Source organism: Bos grunniens, chromosome 11 (assembly GCF_055505025.1).
Source record: "Bos grunniens cultivar Pamir isolate PY7600 chromosome 11, Bosgru_T2T1.0, whole genome shotgun sequence".
Classification (NCBI taxonomy): domain Eukaryota; kingdom Metazoa; phylum Chordata; class Mammalia; order Artiodactyla; family Bovidae; genus Bos; species Bos grunniens.
Window position 1 is genome coordinate 29897967 of NC_141175.1, and position 19513 is coordinate 29917479.

At 40.9% G+C, this 19513-nt stretch overlaps 1 long non-coding RNA gene across 1 annotated transcript in view; it reads left to right on the forward strand.

Moving 5' to 3' along the window:
* Window positions 1–19513, forward strand: part of LOC147362800 (uncharacterized) — a 49346-nt gene that overhangs the window by 3614 nt on the left and 26219 nt on the right. The window contains exon 2 of the long non-coding RNA XR_015135829.1: window positions 5528–5595. This is a non-coding gene — a long non-coding RNA (uncharacterized LOC147362800). The remainder of the gene's footprint in view (window positions 1–5527; window positions 5596–19513) is intronic.

Sequence of the window (19513 nt, forward strand, 5' to 3'; positions counted from 1 at the left end):
TGGGAAATAAATAAACCAGGAGAATGAGACAAGGATCCCTGCAGACCAATAACTGTGTGTCAGAGACTGGGAGGGGGAACAGTCATGTCTCCTCTTGAGTGATAACAGAACAACACTCCTAACTAAAAATGTTAAAAAAAAAAATCGTGTTTCTCAAGTACCCAAAATGTACTGATCACGGTGAGAGTTAACTTTCACAAATCATTTAACATTCAAAATAAAAGAAAATCTGCAAAACAGGTATTTTTAACCCCTGTTCCTAAAAATAAGGAAGCAAGGGCTAAATTCTACATAAAAGTGAAAGTGTTAGTCGCTCAGTTATGTCTGACTCTTGGTGACCCCATGGCCTGTAGCCTGCCAAGCTCCTCTGTCCATGGGATTCTCCAGGCAAGAATATTGGAGTGGGAAGCCATTCCCTTCTCCAGTGGACCTTGCTGACTCAGGGAGTGAACCCAGGTCTCCTGCATTGCAGGCTGTGTGAGCCACCAGGAAAGTCACAAATTTCACTGTCTTCCTTATGCAAGGTTTTCCTCATGATCCCTAGAAGAGGCAACCATGGATGTATAATAGGATCAAATGAACACCAAGGTTCATCTCAATTCATCTGGGTACATATACTCAAGTGGCTCTTTATCTGGGGAAATAAGCTACTGTCTTATTAACAAGAGCTGCAATTGTATCTTGCTTTAAGTTTTGCCAAAGTCTTTGGTGTCCGTTATTTCTTTTTTCTAATAACCTTTTGATCTGTTTTTTTTTTTTTTTTTTTGGCTGTGCTACCTGGCATACATGATCTTAGTTCCTTAGCCAGGGATTGAACCTGCGCCTCTTGCAGAGACAGCACAGAGTCTTAACCACTGTACTGCCATGGAATTTCTAACCCTGTGAGTTTTATATTAGATATTACAGGTGAGGCTCTGGAGGCTCCCTGGAGTTAAATGACTTTCTGAGCACACCTGGCATGTCACCAGCTGAGCGAGAACTCAAGATTAGGTGTTCTGACTTCACATCCCCAGGAATTCATACTTATTTCACCATCCTGAATCTTAGTGAGAGAATTAGGGAATCCAGGACTTTTTATGGAATGTGATAGAGGAATAAGGCACAGGGGTTCTGAGCCTCTGAGATGCTCAGAGAGACAACGTGAAAATACGGGAGCAATCCACTGCCGCAGGAGGAGAGGGGGTTTGGTGGTACTTCCGAAGGGCCACCTTTGATAACATGCAGCTTTCTGTTGAAACGCACTTAGGTGAGAAGCAACAATGTGCTGAAACACCTGTGGCCGTCGCTCCTTTGATGTGTTCTTAATGTAAATGCTGTTTCTTGCAATTTTCCCCTTCTCAGTGCCTTCATGCATTTCCTCTAAGTAGGTAAACAAGAAGCTGGCTCAGACACCTCAGTTCTTTTTCCATATTTATCTTGCACATGATGACCTCACATGGTTATTCCTATGAGTGAAAATGTGAGACACTGTCTCATACTCAGAAAATCTGAGAATGAGTCAGTATGAAATGATGTGTCTGTCCTCTTATTCCAGACCAGGTCTTGGGACTGGGGAGTCCCTTGGCAGAACACTGGGTTAACAACATTCTCCATCACTGGCCAACCCATAGGCAAAGCTAATGGTCATTGAAATAACTTAATTTGGAGAAGTCCAATATAAAATGGTCTAAGTGATGGTGCTCAGTTGTATCTGACTCTTTCGTGACCCTATGGACCATAGCCCACCAGGCTCCTCTGCCCATGGGATTCTCCAAGAATACTGGAGTGGGTAGCCATTTCCTCCAGGGGATCTCCCTGACCCGGGGATCGAATCCATGTCTCCAACGTCTCCTACACTACAGACAGATTCTTTACTGTTTGAGCCACCAGGGAAGCCTTGAGGCAATTAACTCAAATCAATATATGCCTCTTGACTCTTACACCCAGACTTCTTAGTTAAATATGGTGATAGATGTCTGAATTACCCAGGTAATTGCTTCATCCTCACTTCATTAATAACAGAACTGTTTCTCCTTGTTAGAGGGCAGATGTGCTGTTTGCCTCCTTACTGCTCAGAGAAGCTAGAACCTTCCTGAAAAGAGGGAGGTTGAGGGGTGGGCAATCAGACAATGTAGCTTCCAGCCCATCCCATGGATGAGAACGCCACCATCTTTAGCTGCCCTGCTTCCACCTCTCTGATGGCCCCCTGCCATGGAGGGAGAGGAAACTCTCCTGGGAGCAACTTCCCTCTCCTCCACTCTCCTCACTTTCTTTCTCACTCTTGCCTCAGCAAATTCACTCTCTTGCCCTGGTCACCAAACCCCAGCCCCAAATTCCATTTTCTTTATTAAAGCTGTCTGTCACATTCTTCGTCCTCTTTCACATTTGCTTTATCATCACCACCAATTTAGCACCTTGTTATCTCTGAATTAATTGATATTTTGAGTTATTTTATGGACCAAGAGGCTGCCATATAAGTGAATATGTTGTCATGACTCCCAACATAGCCTGTGTATTAGTTTGCTCAGGTCACCATAACAAAGTACCACAGAATGGGTGACTTAAACAACAGCAGTTTCTTTTCTCAAAACTCTGGGGGCTAGAAGTTCAAGATCAAGGTGTTGGCAAGGCTGGTTTCTTTGGCTTATGGATGGCTATCTCCTCTTCCCTCAGTTTTCACATGGTTTTCCCTCTTTGCCTGCCTGCCTGTCTGTCTTACAAAGACAGCAGTCTTATTGGATCATGCTCACACTAATGGTTTCATTTTAATCACTGTGCTAAAAGCCCCATCTCCAAATACGGTCACATTCTGAGATACTGGAGCTTAAGATTTCAAAGTATGCCTTCGTCTGCTCAGACTGTTATAGCAAAAACCATAGACTGGGGCCTTAAACAACAGAAAATTTATCTTCTCACAGTCTGGAAGCTAGAAGTTTGAGATGAGCGTGCCAGCATGGTCAGGTTCTTGTGAGAGCTCTCTTCCAGGACTGCAGATGGCTACCTACTACCTGTGTCCTCACATGGTAGGGGGGTGAGTGGGAGCAGGGGTAGGAAGCAGAGAGAGAGAGAGAGAGAGAGAGAAAGAGAGAGAAAGAGAGAGAAGCAGGGAGCTCTGATGTTCCTTCTTATAAGGGAACCAATCTCACCATCAAAGCCCTGTCCTCCTGAAGTTGTCTAAACCTAATTACCTCCAACAGCTCTATTTCCAAACACTATCACATTGGGGATTAGGGCTTCAACATACACATTTGAGGGGAACACAATCCTACTCATAGCAACATCCAAATTTTTGGGGGGATACACTTGAGCCCTATACTCAGTGACTATACAATATAGTCAGAAGGGCTTTATAAACAGAAGTATATGACTTCCTTACAACTGGCAGTTATGCAGACTCCTTTCCTGAGAAGGACTCTGGAAAGCTGCAAAAAGACCCTGTTAGTGGAGTAGCTGACTAGGGACTAGGGTCCAAATGGGCTTGGAACTGCCTCACTGAGTTAAATGGCTTCCTCAGAGTCCTGAGATGGGCTTTGGCCATGTGATTGCTTCAGTGGAAGGACACCATGGGAGAATAGTGCCTCTAGAGCATTCTTCTGGGCAGCCAGGAGCTGTGCTTAGTTGCACATTTGTGTCCTACTCTTTGTGACCTCCATGGACTGCAGTCCCTCAGTCTCCTCTGTCCATGGGATTTTACATGCAAGAATACTGGAGTGGGTCACCATTGCCTTCTCCAGGGGGATCTTCCATACCCAGGGATCAAACCTGCACATATTGTAAGTCTCTTGCATTGGTAGGCGGGTTCTTTACCACTAGCACCACTTTGGAAGTCCTGGGTAGCCAGGAGATCCTGTAGTAATTTCAATGGTAGGACAAATCCAGAAAACAACTGGCCTGGGACACTAAGACAGCCTATCAGCAACAACAAAATAACCCATAATAATAATAGAGTGCATTATTTTGCTCATTATTATTTTAAAATATTTATTGATTGATTTGGCTGTGCTGGGTCTTAGTGGTGGCATGCAGGGTCTTTAGTTGCATCATTTGGGCTCTAGTTCCCTGACCAGGGTTTGAACCTGGGTCCCTGGAGTTGGGGGCTCAGAGTCTTAGCCATTGGACCACTAAGGTAGTCCTGGCTTTTGCTCTTAAAGGACTACTTTTCCCCCTTTTCTTCTAGCAGAATAAACTCATCTCTAAGAGAATTAAAGATAGATTCCTGGGAAATTATGGATTCCCTTGTACCTGTGGGCCAGCAGTCTTCTTAGCTCAGGAGCAGGGCAGCGGTGGCCTTAACCTGATTAGGAAGGGCAGATTAATACTTTGATACTGTGAATGCTTTGGGTGGAGAACAGAGAAATAAAAGTGTCTCTTGCAAGAAAAAAAATAGGTGCAAAAATCTACAGATTAGAAAAGACTCATTTACATGAAATACTAGGATTCTTCTCAAGGAAATGTGAGAAATCATTTATGAAATTTTTTTTTAAAGTGACACCATTAACATCAACCAGCCTATGAGAAAGGCACGGTAACAGCACATTTGGGTAAAATCACAAAAATAAGGCAACGATAACATTATATTATTTAGTTGAGTAGTTTCTCTGAAACCAAAAGTGATTTCATTATGGTCAGAGAATTTACTCTATATGATTTTAATTATTTCAAATTTGTTGAGGTTTGTTTATGGCCCAGAATATGGCCTATGTTGGTGAATGTTTCAATAGTCATTTGAAAAAATGTGTATTCTACTGAGTTGGGTATAGACTTATATGCATGTCCATTAGATCCTGTTGGTTGATGGTGTTGTTGAGTTCTTTTATATTCTTGTTGATTTTGTCTATTGATTCTATGAGATGCTGAGAGTAGGGTGTTGAACTAGCTGACTATAACTGGAGCTGGGACACAAAAAGAATAAGGCTTCCTTGTATCAGTCAGTCAATAAGTCAATTAATCAGCGAAAGAACATTTATTATTTTCAGCATTCTTTAGTCCTTACACTGGGTGGTGAAAGAAAGAAGATATGGATTTAGTTAATAAAACTGGGAGTTTATGTCATGTATGAAATTAGTGTGTATGGGCTCATGATGATATGCTGAAATATTTATAACTTCCCTTTCTAGATATTTTTATGTGTTCATTAATTCATTCGGTCAGCCAAATTGTGTTTGAAGTAACCATGTGTGTGCATGCTAAGCTGCTTCAGTCATGTCCAACTCTTCGCAACCCCATGAACTGTAGCCACCAGGCTCCTCAGTTCATGGGATTCTCCAGGCAAGAATACTGGAGTGGGTTGCCATGCCCTCCTCCAGGGGATCTTCCTGACTCAGGGATCAAACTCACATCTCTTACATCTCCTGCACTGGCAGCTGAGTTCTTTACCACTAGCTGCACCTGGGCAACTCTATGGCCCAACAATGAAGGTGGGCTTTCAGAATGGACAGTCTATTGAGCAACTTATTCTTGCAAAACAAGCTGATCCCAGGAGACCCAGAAATCCATTTTTTTCCAGAGTTGGGTACTGATACTTCCCTTGCTCATGTATTCTTTTCAGGAAGTGCATTTGCCGAATGGTTAAGAGCCCAGACTCTGAAGTCAGCACTATAGCTCTGTCACTTACAGGTAATGTGACTGGGGGCATGTTATTTAATCTCTTGTGGCTCTGTTTCCTTATCTGTAAAAAGGGGATTGGAATAGATCGTTCCTACCTAATAAAATTGAAGGTACTGCACATAGTTCTTATGCATGGTAAAGAGTCCTTAAATATTAGTTACTATCATTGGTCTGTCAATATATCCTTTCACATTCAGCTTCCTTCCTTCTTGCCAATGTCTGTGGTCTACTGATATGCACACATAATGTCTACTTCAGATATCTTCCCAGGATGAATACAAAGTTTTTCTGTTAATTTACATTCTTAAAGAGGAAGTGAGACCTACAAGAATAGCCAGACTGTAAGACCAGACGTTATTGCTCTAGAAGAGGTGCAGCTGGGTCACCAGAGGTGGTGGAGGGAGACAATGTGCTGTCATGAAAGATCCAAACCTTTGAAGGTTTTGCAATAAGTTCCTTTGCATGCTAGCTGAATGGCCAACTGACTTTTTTGTGATATTTATGTTTTACTAAATGCATTCCTGGCATTTTCTTTATTAGATGCGATTTTCATTTGAAGTAAAAACACTAACGTCTCATTTTGTAAAATGAGTTTCAGCTTCTTACTTGGTATTTTTACACATTTAGTGGAGATTCTCAGAAATCTGGAAACTCTCAAATTATTTGTCTGGTAGGCTGTTTCTTCATCTAGCTTTAGCATTTATGAAAAGCAAGTAATTCTTTTCCCATGCAATTTGTAAAAACATTTTCATAAGTATAATATAAAGTTTGCAATACAATTACAATATCCACGGTTGGGCTGAAAGCTGAGTTACCTTAGAACCTTCTGAACAGGGTAGGAGTGAATGGACTGCCCAATGAAATCTGATAAGGAAGATTCTTCTGTTGAAGAGCTCAGAATTGGGACTCATGATTTTGTGATTTGTTACATGGGGAGGTATTTTCTAAAATTTTAGTTTCATGAAAGACTAATACTAGAGGGTAAAATGCATCCCGCTCTCCAGTAATTCAACCAGTTGTTCCAAAGTTTTTTAGAGCTGTGATTCTTTCTGATACAACCATAAAAGGAAAGAAGTAAGGCAAAAGGACTTTCAGACCTTGAGCAAGTCTCTGAGTCTCTAATGATCTTCTTTTTACCACATCCCCAAACCGTAAGAGTTGATCATATGGTATAACAAGTGGCCTCACAGAAGCTAAGAGAAGTGAGAATTTTAAGAAGGGTCCAGTGGAATCAAGGGATGGAAAATGTCCACTGGCTTTGGAAATTAGGAAATTATTTGAAGTCTTGTTTCTGTTAAAGGTGTGAGGCCTAAAGCCAGATCACAATAAGCTGGGATTGTAAATGGGAGACAAAAAGGAAGAGACTCTTTAGAAAAGCTAACTTATAAGGAAAAAAGAAGGGTGATCTGAAGAGAAGAGCATAGAAGAGCCTTTATTTGGCAAGATGGAAACATGGATATGTCTTGAGGTTATGAAGGAGAAGGCTGATGGTATAAAAAGAGTAACTGAAGGAGGATTTACCCAATGGAGTTGGGAAATAAGGGGGAAGAAGATGTGGTAAATATTGAAAATAGATAACTCAGTGGGGAAAAGAAACGGAGACTAGGATAATAAACCCTCTCTCAAGGTGAGTTCAGTGTCTAACTGATGTTGGAAATAATGTTTAAGATGATCCTGAGAACTCAGTGGGAATTTTCTCTCTATACAGCCTTGTATATCCCTTGTAGATACTGCATGGTCGAAGTAAGCATGGATTTGGGACTGACTGAGGGATGTGAAGAAGAACAAAGGAGTCAGGTAACCAAGGGTGGTAGTCTTTGGAGGGATTCGCTACGTAATCTGGAGATGAGAGGGCACAGGGGTCATGAAGTGTAGACAGATTAGAAGGGGTGAAGGGACGAGGCTCTTTGTGAAGGTGAAAAGAAAGCTTAGTGGATGTTAGGGTCAGATGTTGGTTTTCTGAGTTTAAGCTTTCAGAAGAAGAATAACTCTGGGATTCTGGACAAAGAGATAGTTTGGAATGTGACCATGGATGTGGGTTGCTAGAATACAGGCGAAGGTCACTGGAGTTGAGGTGATTTAGAGACCTTTGATTATAGAGTACAGGTGAGTCACTGATTTAGAAACTAACATTATTAAAAAGTTGGCAGGAAAGGAAAAAATAATTTGTCCTGTTTGTTCATTCACCTGGATTTATTCAACAAACACTGATCAGTATGTATTTGTCTTAGTATTGCTGCTGCTGTGCTAAGTCATTTCAGTCGTGTCTGACTCTGTGCGACCCCATAGACAGCAGCCCACCAGACTCCCCTGTCCCTGTGATTCTCCAGGCAAGAACATTGGAGTGGGTTGCCATTTCCTTCTCCAATGCATGAAAGTGAAAAGTGAAAGTGAAGTCGCTCAGTTGTGTCTGACTCTTCGCGACCCCATGGAATGCAGCCTACTGGGCTCCTCCGTCCATGGGATTTTCCAGGCAAGAGTACTGGAGTGGGGTGCCATTGCCTTCTCTGGTCTTAGTCTTAAGAACATTCAAATAACTTGACTGTATCAGTTTGTGTCCAGAATCTATTCTGGAGTGATTCAAGTATAAAAAGACAGACTATGTAGCAATCTTTAAAGGCTTTTACTTATAAGACTAAACACTTTTTGAGATAACTGCATATTCATATGCAGTGGTAAGAAATAATACAGAGAGGTTTTTGTTTACCCTTCACCTGGATTCCCACAAGAGGAACATTTTGTAGAAGAATAACACAGTATCACAACCAGGAAAATGACACTGATACAATCCAATGACTAACTTTCACCAGTTTTGCATGCATTTGTTTGTGATATGTGTGCACATAGTTCTGTGCAGTTTCACTGCATATGCAGATTTGTGTGGCCACCCCCACAGTCAAGACACGAATCTGCTGCTGCTGCTGCTAAGTCGCTTCAGTCGTGTCCGACTCTGTGCGACCCCATAGACGGCAGCCCACCAGGCTCCCCCATCCCTGGGATTCTCCAGGCAAGAACACTGGAGTGGGTTGCCATTTCCTTCTCCAATGTGTGAAAGTGAAGTTGCTCAGTCGTGTCTGACTCTTAGTGACCCATGGACTGCAGTCCACCAGGCTTCTCTGTCCATGGGATTTTCCAGGCAAGAGTACTGGAGTGGGGTGCCATTGCCTTCTCCAAGACACGAATCTATTCCCTCACAAATACCTTTGTACCCTCTCATCACTACAACTACTTTCCTCTTCAATGTTCCTCCTTAACCCTTGGAAACCTCTAATCTGTTCTCCATTTCTATAATTTTGTCATTTCAAGAATGTTATATAAATAGAATTATACAGTATACACACTTATGAGATTTTTTTTCACTCACAATTGCCTACAAATCTATAGCAATGTGTATCAATAACTGTTCCTTTTTATTGCTCAGTAGTATTGGATGGTGAAGATTTATCAGAGTATGTTTAACCATTCATTGAAGGACCTTTGGCTGGTTTTCACATTTTTGATTATTAAGACAACGACTGCTATAAGCATTGTGTATGGGTTTTTGTGGGAACATAAGCTTTTGTTTCTCTGAGATAAATGTCAGAAAGGATGCTTGGGTAAACATTATCCTGAGGCTTTGAGAACCTGCAGAGAGGTGTTTGCATGTGGAGACAGGAAGCCATTCTGCTTGGACTAAGAATTCTTGGTGGTCACCAGTGCTAAACAATAGCAAAGAGAATTGTGAATGATAGAGAGTTACTTTCATCCCTCTTCACACCTCCCCCTGGACTCTGACCTCCTTCCCTGGGCAGGAAATACATTTACCGTCTGTTTTTGTTTGTGGTGTATTAAGAAAGCAGCAGGGTTGGCCTTGAAGAGTTTCTTTCCAATCCTGTGATCTGTACATTCCTGGATTTGCTCACATGTTGCAGATAACAGATGAATTGCTTCACCTGCGTTGTTATCCTCTTCTGCTTCTGGAGGTTCTTATTCCACATGTTGTGCCCTCTCTCTCTTATCTTTAGACTCTGCTCCGTCAGCAGCACAGTTGTTTCAAGCTTTGGAGTAAAGCATTCTGTGCCCCTCTGCTCTGAAACTCATTGACTGACCTCACAGTAGGCAAACTGTTTAACCTCTTAGACTCTGCTTCTCATCTTTAAAAGGGTGATAGGAACAATTTTATCATTTCTTGGACTTTGGCATTAGACTTCTGGTTCAATTTTGACCTGGCTGTTTTATAACTGTATGCCTGGAGATATACTTCTCTGTCCTTCAAATTTTCTCATCTGCAAAATGAAAGTGAAATGAAAATACCAGTTATCCCATAAGAGTTTTCATAAGGATTAAATGAGGTAATATATGTAAAGTGTCCGTTTCCTATATTAGAATGCAGGAAACACTCAATAAATGTTAAATATGATTGTTATCATCTCAGAATTATTCTGAGAATTAACCAAGAGTGCATATCTAAAATGATTAAAATTGCATATAAAACATGCTATGCTGTTTGCATATATAAAACCTGTCAAATCCCTACTAACTTAAAAAATGTTTTTTGATACTGAATCACTAACTACCACCCTCTATTCCTCCTTGATTTTCCTACAGCTTTTCCTAAATGCAGTTCACATAAACATTGCTTCCATTTTCTCACTTCTAATTCACGTCTCAGCTCAATGCAATCTGGTGTAGACCCTCTCAGCCACTAAAACCCATGACAACTACTTTGTTAAGGGTGCCAAAACTTATTTAACACATCCCGTGTCAGCATCCCAGTCTCTATGCTGCTTGACTTAACTTCAACTTTTGACACTGATATGTGTTGCCCTGTTTGTGAAGTCCCACTCTCCTGATGAGTTTCATGTCATTACAATCTACTAGTTCTCCTCCCATCCTCCACAGAGCAACCTACTTTACCCAACATTGCTGTATCTGTTCTTTAAATGTCACTCTTCTCTCAGGCTCTGTTCTCGTCATTCTCTATCTCACCTATCCTGTGGCTTCCACCTCTATTGACATGCTGATGGCTTCTCATTTATATTTTCAGCCCAGTTTTCTTGTTTGGGATCCTCACCAACATATATAATTGCCATCCAATTGGACATCCTGTAGGCATCTCAAACACAACACATTTGAAACTGAATATTTCATTTTACCCATCCTTGAATCTAAATCTCTTCACCATGTGCATTCCCTATTTTATCGATGGGAAACAGTTTTCTCCACATACCCAAACCAGAACCCTAGGAGTCAGTAGGGCCTCTTTCCTCTTTATTTCTGAGCCCTGTCAATCACAAAAACAAGTCTAGTCTACTTTCTAAATATCTCCATTACTTTTTTCCTCCAGTTCTCTACAGCCACTGATCTGGACAAGAGCCATTGTGCACCCCATCTACAGCCATACAATTCAATGTGTAGTTGCCTGAATATTTCAACATCTTTCACTTCTTGGAGTCCTTGAAGATGCCACTCTCTGCCTGGAATGCTCTCCTCCCATCAGTTTGACAAACAAACTTAAAGGCCTTTCTGTAGCTATCTGTGATGTCCCCAACAAATTAATAGTTGCTTTTAATGCTACTTCTGTGCTTTGGACATATTCGCATTATAGTAATATCTGGTGGTACTGTAATCATCTATTTGTCCATCCATTTCTTCATTACTCTGACCATTTTAAGGGCAGAGGTTCTGCCTTTTCACTTTGTCAGCTTATTGCCAGGCACACCAAAATGTCTCCACTTGGATACCCCACAAATATCTCAGACATGACTTTTTCGAAAGTACAAAATTTGTTGAATATACTTCTTTTCATCTTCTGTACTTTAAGTGTGAGGATCTTCATCGTCTTTGGTGGTGAATATTTAATCAATCCTATGTCTTAAGTGATGGAGATTCACAGACTATTGGTTCTCATCTGTCATTCACAACCTGTTCCCTTCTCAAGTGGCAGTTTCCTGTAGGGTGTAATACAGACTTTTTTTCCTTTATACTCCAATGAAGTTTCCATTGTTTCACAGAAAGATCCTCATTTGAATTAAAGCACAGTGTTAATAGGAATGCTTCCTGGATGCACAGTTGGATTTGAACAGGGCAGTGGTATTTCAAGAGCGTGGCTTCCTTTTTATCTGGCTTCCATTTAAAAAGACCAAGAAAGATAATTTCTTTTGCAGAATCATTTGCAAAAGTTATGGTTGTGTACAAACATACACACACTTCATTCACAAACCTCAAAACAATTAATGAATAAAAAAGGAAAATTAATTCACATTGTCTTAGAGGAATTGATGGTTTTTAGCAATTTCTACTATCTGTTTGGTCAGAGTTAGAAAATGTTCTTCCTTTGTGTCATGTGAAATTCCTTCTAGTTCCACAGTTTATGAAACATTGTTCTACTCTGAGCAAAAGAACAGAGCCTACTTTTTATTATTTTTTATGATTCAGTAATGAGATATAATTTTCACTCTAGTAAAATTCTTTGGGGTTTAGAAAAATGAAGTAGTTTAGAATTGGAAATATAAACGCTCTGGTACATGGACCACTGGTTCACTTCTTCAGCAAAAGAACCTATCAATTCCCACCAATGAAACACAAAGCTGTGAAGGGAAGAATATATTTCTCATTTCTCAGCTATCTGAAAAATGTCACTGGGCCAACTTTAATCATCTTTCCCATTACCATCTAAATGTATATTTGAAATGCAGCATCATAAACTAAATGGATATTTTTAAATTGTCATGTTAGATTTTCACTGGTCATAAAGCTGCTTGATATTATTTTCTATTATTTTAGCAGCCAACTAGAACTTATTTTATACAACTCTCCAAAATCAACATGATATAACTAAATAACATGGAATAGTTAACTATTAACTTTTTCTACTTTTTCACTATTCTATCAGTAATGACTCAATCATGATAGAGATAGTTATTGATTTAGAACACTGGAAAGAATGAATAGAGGACAACAACATTTTTATAGCCCAAATTTTTCTCTTGTTGTCAGATCCCTGCTTTTAAAAGTGAATGAATTAATTTTGCTGACATTAATTATCTGTAAGAAACTTAATACTTAAATAATTAGGTATTTTCATACAAACAGAAAGAAACAATCCCAATTTAGGCATGGGATTAACCTTCTTGGAGCTCAGGAAAGCTACAAGCTGTGAAATTAGGCCATAGTTAATCTTCTGATAAAAACACCTTAATTTAGATTATACAATTGTGTAAAAGTTATTTAGTCATTTAGAGGACATCAGGTAAACTTTTTTCTCAGCTACTCAGCAATAAAGAAAAGAATGTCTCTTCTGGAACAAAAGATAAATACCCTAGTTTCAAAGGATACATTTTTAGATTTTCTTAGATTCAAATTTTTAAAAATCAGACTATAAATACACAATGTGATCAGATAACAATTAGCCAAATGGGACTCTGAGTTGCAATAAGCCAATTCAGTAAGAAACATCATGGCCTAGCTGGATACGGTAGAGTCATCATAGCCTGCTCTCTCAGTATTTTTAATAGCAGTGATTGAAGGAACAGAATCCACTGTGGGGAAATCTACACTCTTCACGCTGATGACAGAAACTGGGGGACTGCTGTATTGCATAACAAATGGACTATCTTCTATTTACTTGTTTTTGAACATGCTGCTACAGTAGGATCAGAAACCAATGCTTATACAAATAGTACAGGGATAGTAACGTGTGACACTGCGTTTTAAGGAAATCAGCCCTTAGATTTGGTCAAAGCGCTTCTAGCTAGTCTTCCACAGGGTACGCATTCCCACTGAGGCAGTAACACCCTGGCCACTAGAATCTGTTCACTGACCACTTACTAAGTAGATGCTGGGGCAGTAAATCATACAGACACCATCTTCTGTTACTCAAAAGATCTTTGTCCCCATTTTACCCAGGGTTACAAAACTACTCTTCTTACTACTAGAACACATAAAGATTATACGTGAGAAAACTGATTGTTCTCAAACATTTGGGGGCCACAGAACCCTGCCCTTTGATGATCTGATCCTAGCTAGTATCCTCTTACTATAAATAGCTACAAATGGCCTGCAAATTTTGCACAGAGCTTCAAGAGGTTGTGAAGTCCCTGGAACCCATCCAGACCCCAACAATGCTTTAGCTGCTTACTCTGACAACTAGAGGATCAGGTTTAGACTTAATTTGTCCCTGTATCTTTAGACTTCCTTGTGCAGTGACTAGCCTGGAGCAGGATTTCAGATTTACTGGCAATAAATAACTTACCAGGGGTTGGAGTTGGTGCTCTCAGCCACAGGGAGCCCCAGAGCACCAGGAGGAAGGCTCTGAGAATCTCAGTGCACCAGTGCCTGCATCTCCAGAGGTCGAGTGCTCCCCACCGCAGCCCATTGTCTGTGCATTCAGGACAGAGGATTTCAGGAGAATTGGGAAGCCCGGGCAGCGCTGGGTGAGTGCTGGCTGTCAGGGACACCCACATGCTGGCACCAGAAACCCCAGCCTGACCACCCTGGGCAAGTTATGGGTGAGGTCACTGCTGTCAGGATGGTTTTGGTGCTTTGGCCCATGATATTAGATGATAGAATAATACCATCCTTCAATAAATGGTATGGTTAACTGCTCTTGTGTCATCAAGAAATCCTGGTGTGAGCCAACAAGTGTGCTGAGCCACAGGTCCAGAAATGATGGTCTTGACAGGGAAAATGTACGCTTTGGGAAGAATGCAAAGAAAGCCTTCAAATGGAGTCCATGAAGCCTTAGAATCAGGTTTTCCTCTGGGTGTTGCCGTGTGTGTGTGTGTGTGTGTGTGTGTGTGTGAAAGAGAGAGAGAGACGGAGACAGGGGGCAGAGAAGGAAGTCCCAAAGCTGCGCCTCAATCCATGCTTCCAGGGATGTTTCGAGGCTCACCGTCCTAAAGCACACGTGACCTGTGACATCACTTTAACTTCTGAGCTAAAGCCTTTGGCACTGTCCCAAAGACTCACTGTACCTGGACAGTGTCTCAATACTAGAGCCACACTGAGCTGTGTAGGACAGTCATGTGCCGATATAGCACGTCAGTGCAGAGATCAGGTTTCTGTGAGAACATCCCACTGGCAAAGGTTCCTCTCAAGTGCAGTAGCTCAAGAATACAAATGTGTTAAATCTCAGATGACATGTTGTTCTGCTGCCTGTCTCTTGTCCTGTCCTGGCCTGTAGTAACTGTGCGTGGTGACTGGCCAGGGTTAGGGCTGAGAGAAGATGATGCAAGGGAGGGAAACTCGGGCTATGCTTGCTGAGAGCTGGTAGCTGGGGTCAGCCAGCCAGGCAGGAGCTTGCGGGCACAGAGGACTGGCAAGATGTCAACCCATTTACACGGTGCTGCCCCTAGGATTTGCTCTCAGTGGACTTATTAGAAATCTGCCTGGATATCTCAGTTCCCCTCCTCTTCAATGCCATTCTGTTAACTGAACTGTAATGATTACCTGGTATGACATTTAAATATTCCTAATATTCTCTATTATTTGTGATCATTCTCCTTTACTGGTTACATCCTTGGGAGCGAGATGTCTGTAGGCAACACCCCACGGAGTTGAGCAGGTGTAGAAATCAAGAAATACTGGCTTGAGTGAGTTAAGAATCTAACTATTGAATTATTAAAGAAGCAACCAGGCTTAGTCCAGATAATTTTATAAATATTCAAGTAGAGAAGGCATGCAATCTCTATCAACATTTCAAACTTCTTGAAAGTGACTTCTAAGTACTTTACCATTCCAACAGAGTACATACACACACACACACGAGATAAAAGTTACCTGAAACAAAACTTACTCTTATCCTTATTACATGTGATACACTGATTTTTAAAATTCTGTTTCATTAAAAAAAGAAGAAAAGAGCTGGTCACCACGCATTAAATTGATTTCCTGATCTACCAATGGGTGGCAATTTGTTTGCAAAATATTGGCTTACTTCATTGGACTATATTAAACCTGGTAAGGAACCCTATTCTGCTTTGCCCTCTTCTCTAAAAACCATAAAAATATTTTCTATTCATACATAATTTACATAAGCTAAGCTCGGAAGCAAAGCTTTACAACATTTCTTAAGTAGGTTTCACATCCAGGAGGTAGTGAAATTTAGAGCCACAGCCAGTCTTAAGTTTCCAAATCAAAGGCTATTTCCACTTTATCATGCTGCATTCATGATCTGATTAGTGTCGGTCTAGCCTCCAAAACTTGGTTGTAAGTTCCCAAAAGACCATGAATACTCCTAACACCATGCTGGATGCCCCAGGAGTGATGTGCTCAATGGTAAACAGAAAGGTATAATAAGGTTAGTCAAAAGCCATGTTCTGGTTTTGATATTGCATTTTGGGCATTTTTGTGCCAAAACTTTTTATAATGCTTTAGAGGCAAACCTCATAAAAGGAATGATTTTGTTTCATAGATTGTATCATATTTATGATACCCTATGTGTCAATGTTTCCCAAGCTTGTAGGATCTTTTGAGTGAACAGATAGGAAGTCATGAGAGAGGGACACTGGTTCCTACCTGTACTTGAGCTTTCCCCAGAGCTCAAAGAGAAAGTTCCAGAAAGGCCAATAAAAGGACCAGACAGCAAAGCCTTTATTTCTGCTAGTTTTCCCAAATGGCTTTCCTCAGGCTGTAATTTGCAGACCTGGCAGACTCTGAACCCATGGTCAGTGGTAAAGTATCAAGAATAAGCCCCCATTTCAGTTCCTTTGGGGCTCTCCAGCTAAAATGCAAAATCCTTAGGGGAACACATACATACATCTGTCCTAAGGTATACCCACATATGTATGTGGGGGTAGGTAAGAACTTGTAAAGACTGAATAGGCAATAAATACTCACCTGTTGATTGAGAGTACGGATGTGAAAAATCAAAGTGTGAATGTATGCTATACATATGTGGATATTCAGCATTTTTATATGTCCTCATAAGGCCTGTTTTCCTCAATGTTCTAGGAGCAGGAAGTGTGACAATACCAGTCCTGGGGGCACTCAGAAAGGACAGGATTGGGGAAAGAATAGCTGAATGGAGAAAAGTGAAGGGAGGAATGGGAAAAAAAGAATGAGAGGAAAACGTGGCTGAAATTGCAGGAAGAAGGCCCAGCAACACTGAGCGCTGATCACATCTTTGTTAGTTCTAGAATCATCTTTATCTTACTTGTTACTCTGTATACTTTGTTGGACTCAAAGTACACATTTCATATGGTGGAAAGTTTCCCTGTTTACTTACTCTTCCTGACCCAGCTTTAAAGGCTATTTGACCATTTCAATATGTTTCTTGTAGCTGATATACCTGTGAGCTGAGGTAAGGAGTGGGAGGAAGCAGACTAAGATGGCTTCCTACATCTAGTTCATGTGAAAGAAACCTATCCTAATATTACATCAAATGGAACCCTCTCAGTAGGAGAAAAATAGGTGATGTTGCAAGGATAAGACTCACCTTTCAACCTCATGACTGATAAGGTTTGGAGGAAAGAATGACATTCTGTTCAAAAGTCAGGTCAAAAGCTTATCCACACACTGATTTCTCAATCCAGGATCTGTAATACCAAATAAAACAAAGGCCTTGGTCCCAAATGAAGTCATTAGCAAATATCTCTTTGCTCTGCTGGGAGTTCTGTTCTCTCACAACATCCTTTTGAATTATCACTTTGTATTGAGGCAGCAGTTTTACTCTTTCAAATGAAGTATACAATCTCAGAAGAGGCCAGTGGTTCCGAGGGCGGAAGGGAAGGCTGGTTCTACCCTTGTGCTGGGAGAAACATTAAGATCAAGAGCACAGCTATGGGAGTCAGACAGCCTGGATCTGAAATTGGTTCCACCACCAGCTCTGTAAGTGACACAACCTTTCTAAGCCTCTTTTGTCAAAGTCAATGAAATGGTTTTCATATGAATGATACAAGTGATGTACTTGTTTAAAGCAGTGCCTGAATACAGCAGGCATTCATTAAATCCTAGATATGAATAGGATCTAAAAAATAAATATTATTTGCTAAGTTTGTGGTTTATTTTGGTAGGTTTTTTTCCCCTGCATCTTTATAAGGACCAGTGGTTTTAAGAATCTTGGAATAATAGGTCTGAAAGGAATGTTTATTTTACAGAGATGTAAAAAGCCCAGAGCATTGAGCTCTTCAAGGTCACACAGATATCTAGTGGTACATTCAGGACTAGAAACCAGACTGCTGACTTCAGACCATTCTCCACTGGACACTTTTTCCCTGGGGGAGGATGTCCAGGACCAAGAAAGTTCCATCAGAGCAATAGCAACAACCAGAACTGCCGTACCTCCTCCAGGGGCTCCCTTGTCACCCCAATGACAATCTTAAGCTGGTTTGTTCATTCGTTCATTCACTCACTCACTCACCCATTCCCTCACTCACCCATTCCCTCACTCACCCACTCACCCATCACTGAGTTAGGCTATCAATGAAAGGTACAGAAAAGTAAAATGCAGTCTTTGTCTTTAAAGGACTTCGGTTGAAACTGGAGCAACAAAAGAGGCAGAAATAAAATGATACAATAATACAAACACTTAATGATATGGAAAGTATTAGAAAGGTTAGTCATCTTTTGCTATACAACCAATCAGAAGTTTGGTAAAAGAACTTATGATAAGGTCAGTACATTTATAAAATGACTAGGATAAATGAAACTAAGCAGGTCTACTACGAGCTGGGCTGTGCTTACTGTTTAATGTAGCTGTAGGTGTAGGTGCGGGAGGCGTCAGGTTTCTGCAGTGCCTTTCTGTTCATCTCCCCTGCTGCCCAGGGATGATTCCCTGAGAAGTCCTCCTTAGACAGAATCTGCATTTTCAACCATAGCCCCCTGCTATATCACAGCCCTGTTTGTGTGGTGGTGAGGTGTCTGGGAGGGAAAGCATTCTATAGTTTTGTAGTTAAATCTCAGTGTTTGAGTATGCTTTGGTCCCTGGTAGGTGACCTTCACAAGTGTCTCTTGGACTCCTTCTCTGTTAGGCAGGACAGGAAACAAACACATTGAGGGCTGGAGGCAGGGGACAGCACTTCTCCCAAATGGACAAAGACTCGGGTAGAATCTTTCCCCTGAAGGGCAGGGCTTCATTATGGAAATCACTCTGGATTTATTTCAAATTAGGAAAACTTTTCCACCACCTGTCAGAGCCATGAGGTGATGTTTCTTGGTTCTTCACTGTGAGAACCTGGTGGGTTTCCTAGAAGTAAAGTCCATGGAAGTATGAGTGATCCCCTAAGATCAGAGATTCTAGGAGTCTCTCACTCTCTTACTAGTCCGCACTCAGCTCCTGCAACTTGTCAGAATTACCACAAAAATGTTGCTATCAGTGTCTGGCTCCAGTGATTCCCATTCCAGGGAAGTGGACCTCAGTGACCTTACCATCCATCCAGATTTTGGGGTGGTCGCTTGCCCTGCTACCTAAGCTTCATGAGTCCAGGGAAAGTCCCTGATTTTTAGTGTTTTTTTTTTTCACTTTTTTGGGGGGTAAGATTGTGGTTTTTACATGCAGGGCTGAAGCCTAAAGCTCCAGATTCATTTTTTACATTTGGATCTGCAGTTATACCAGCACCATTTGTGGCAAAGACTCTTCTCTCCCCACTGAATCTTTTGGCATCCTCATCAAAAATCATTTGACCATAAGTATGGGAATTTATTTCTGGACTTTCAATTCTATTCTCAAATGATCCAAATGTCTACTTTTATGCCAGTATGACACTGTCTTGATGACAGTAGCTTTGTAGTAAATTTTGAAATTGGGAAGTGTGAGTCCCTCAAATCCATTATTTTTCCCCAAGATTGCTTTGGTTATTCTAGTTCCCTTGCATTTCCTATGAATTTTAGAATTACCTTGTCATCTTGTGCAAAGAAGCCAGCTGGAATTTTGAAATAAATTGCACTGAATCTTTAGATCAATTTGGAAAGTTTTGCTTATGTTAACAATATTAAGTCTTCCAATTCT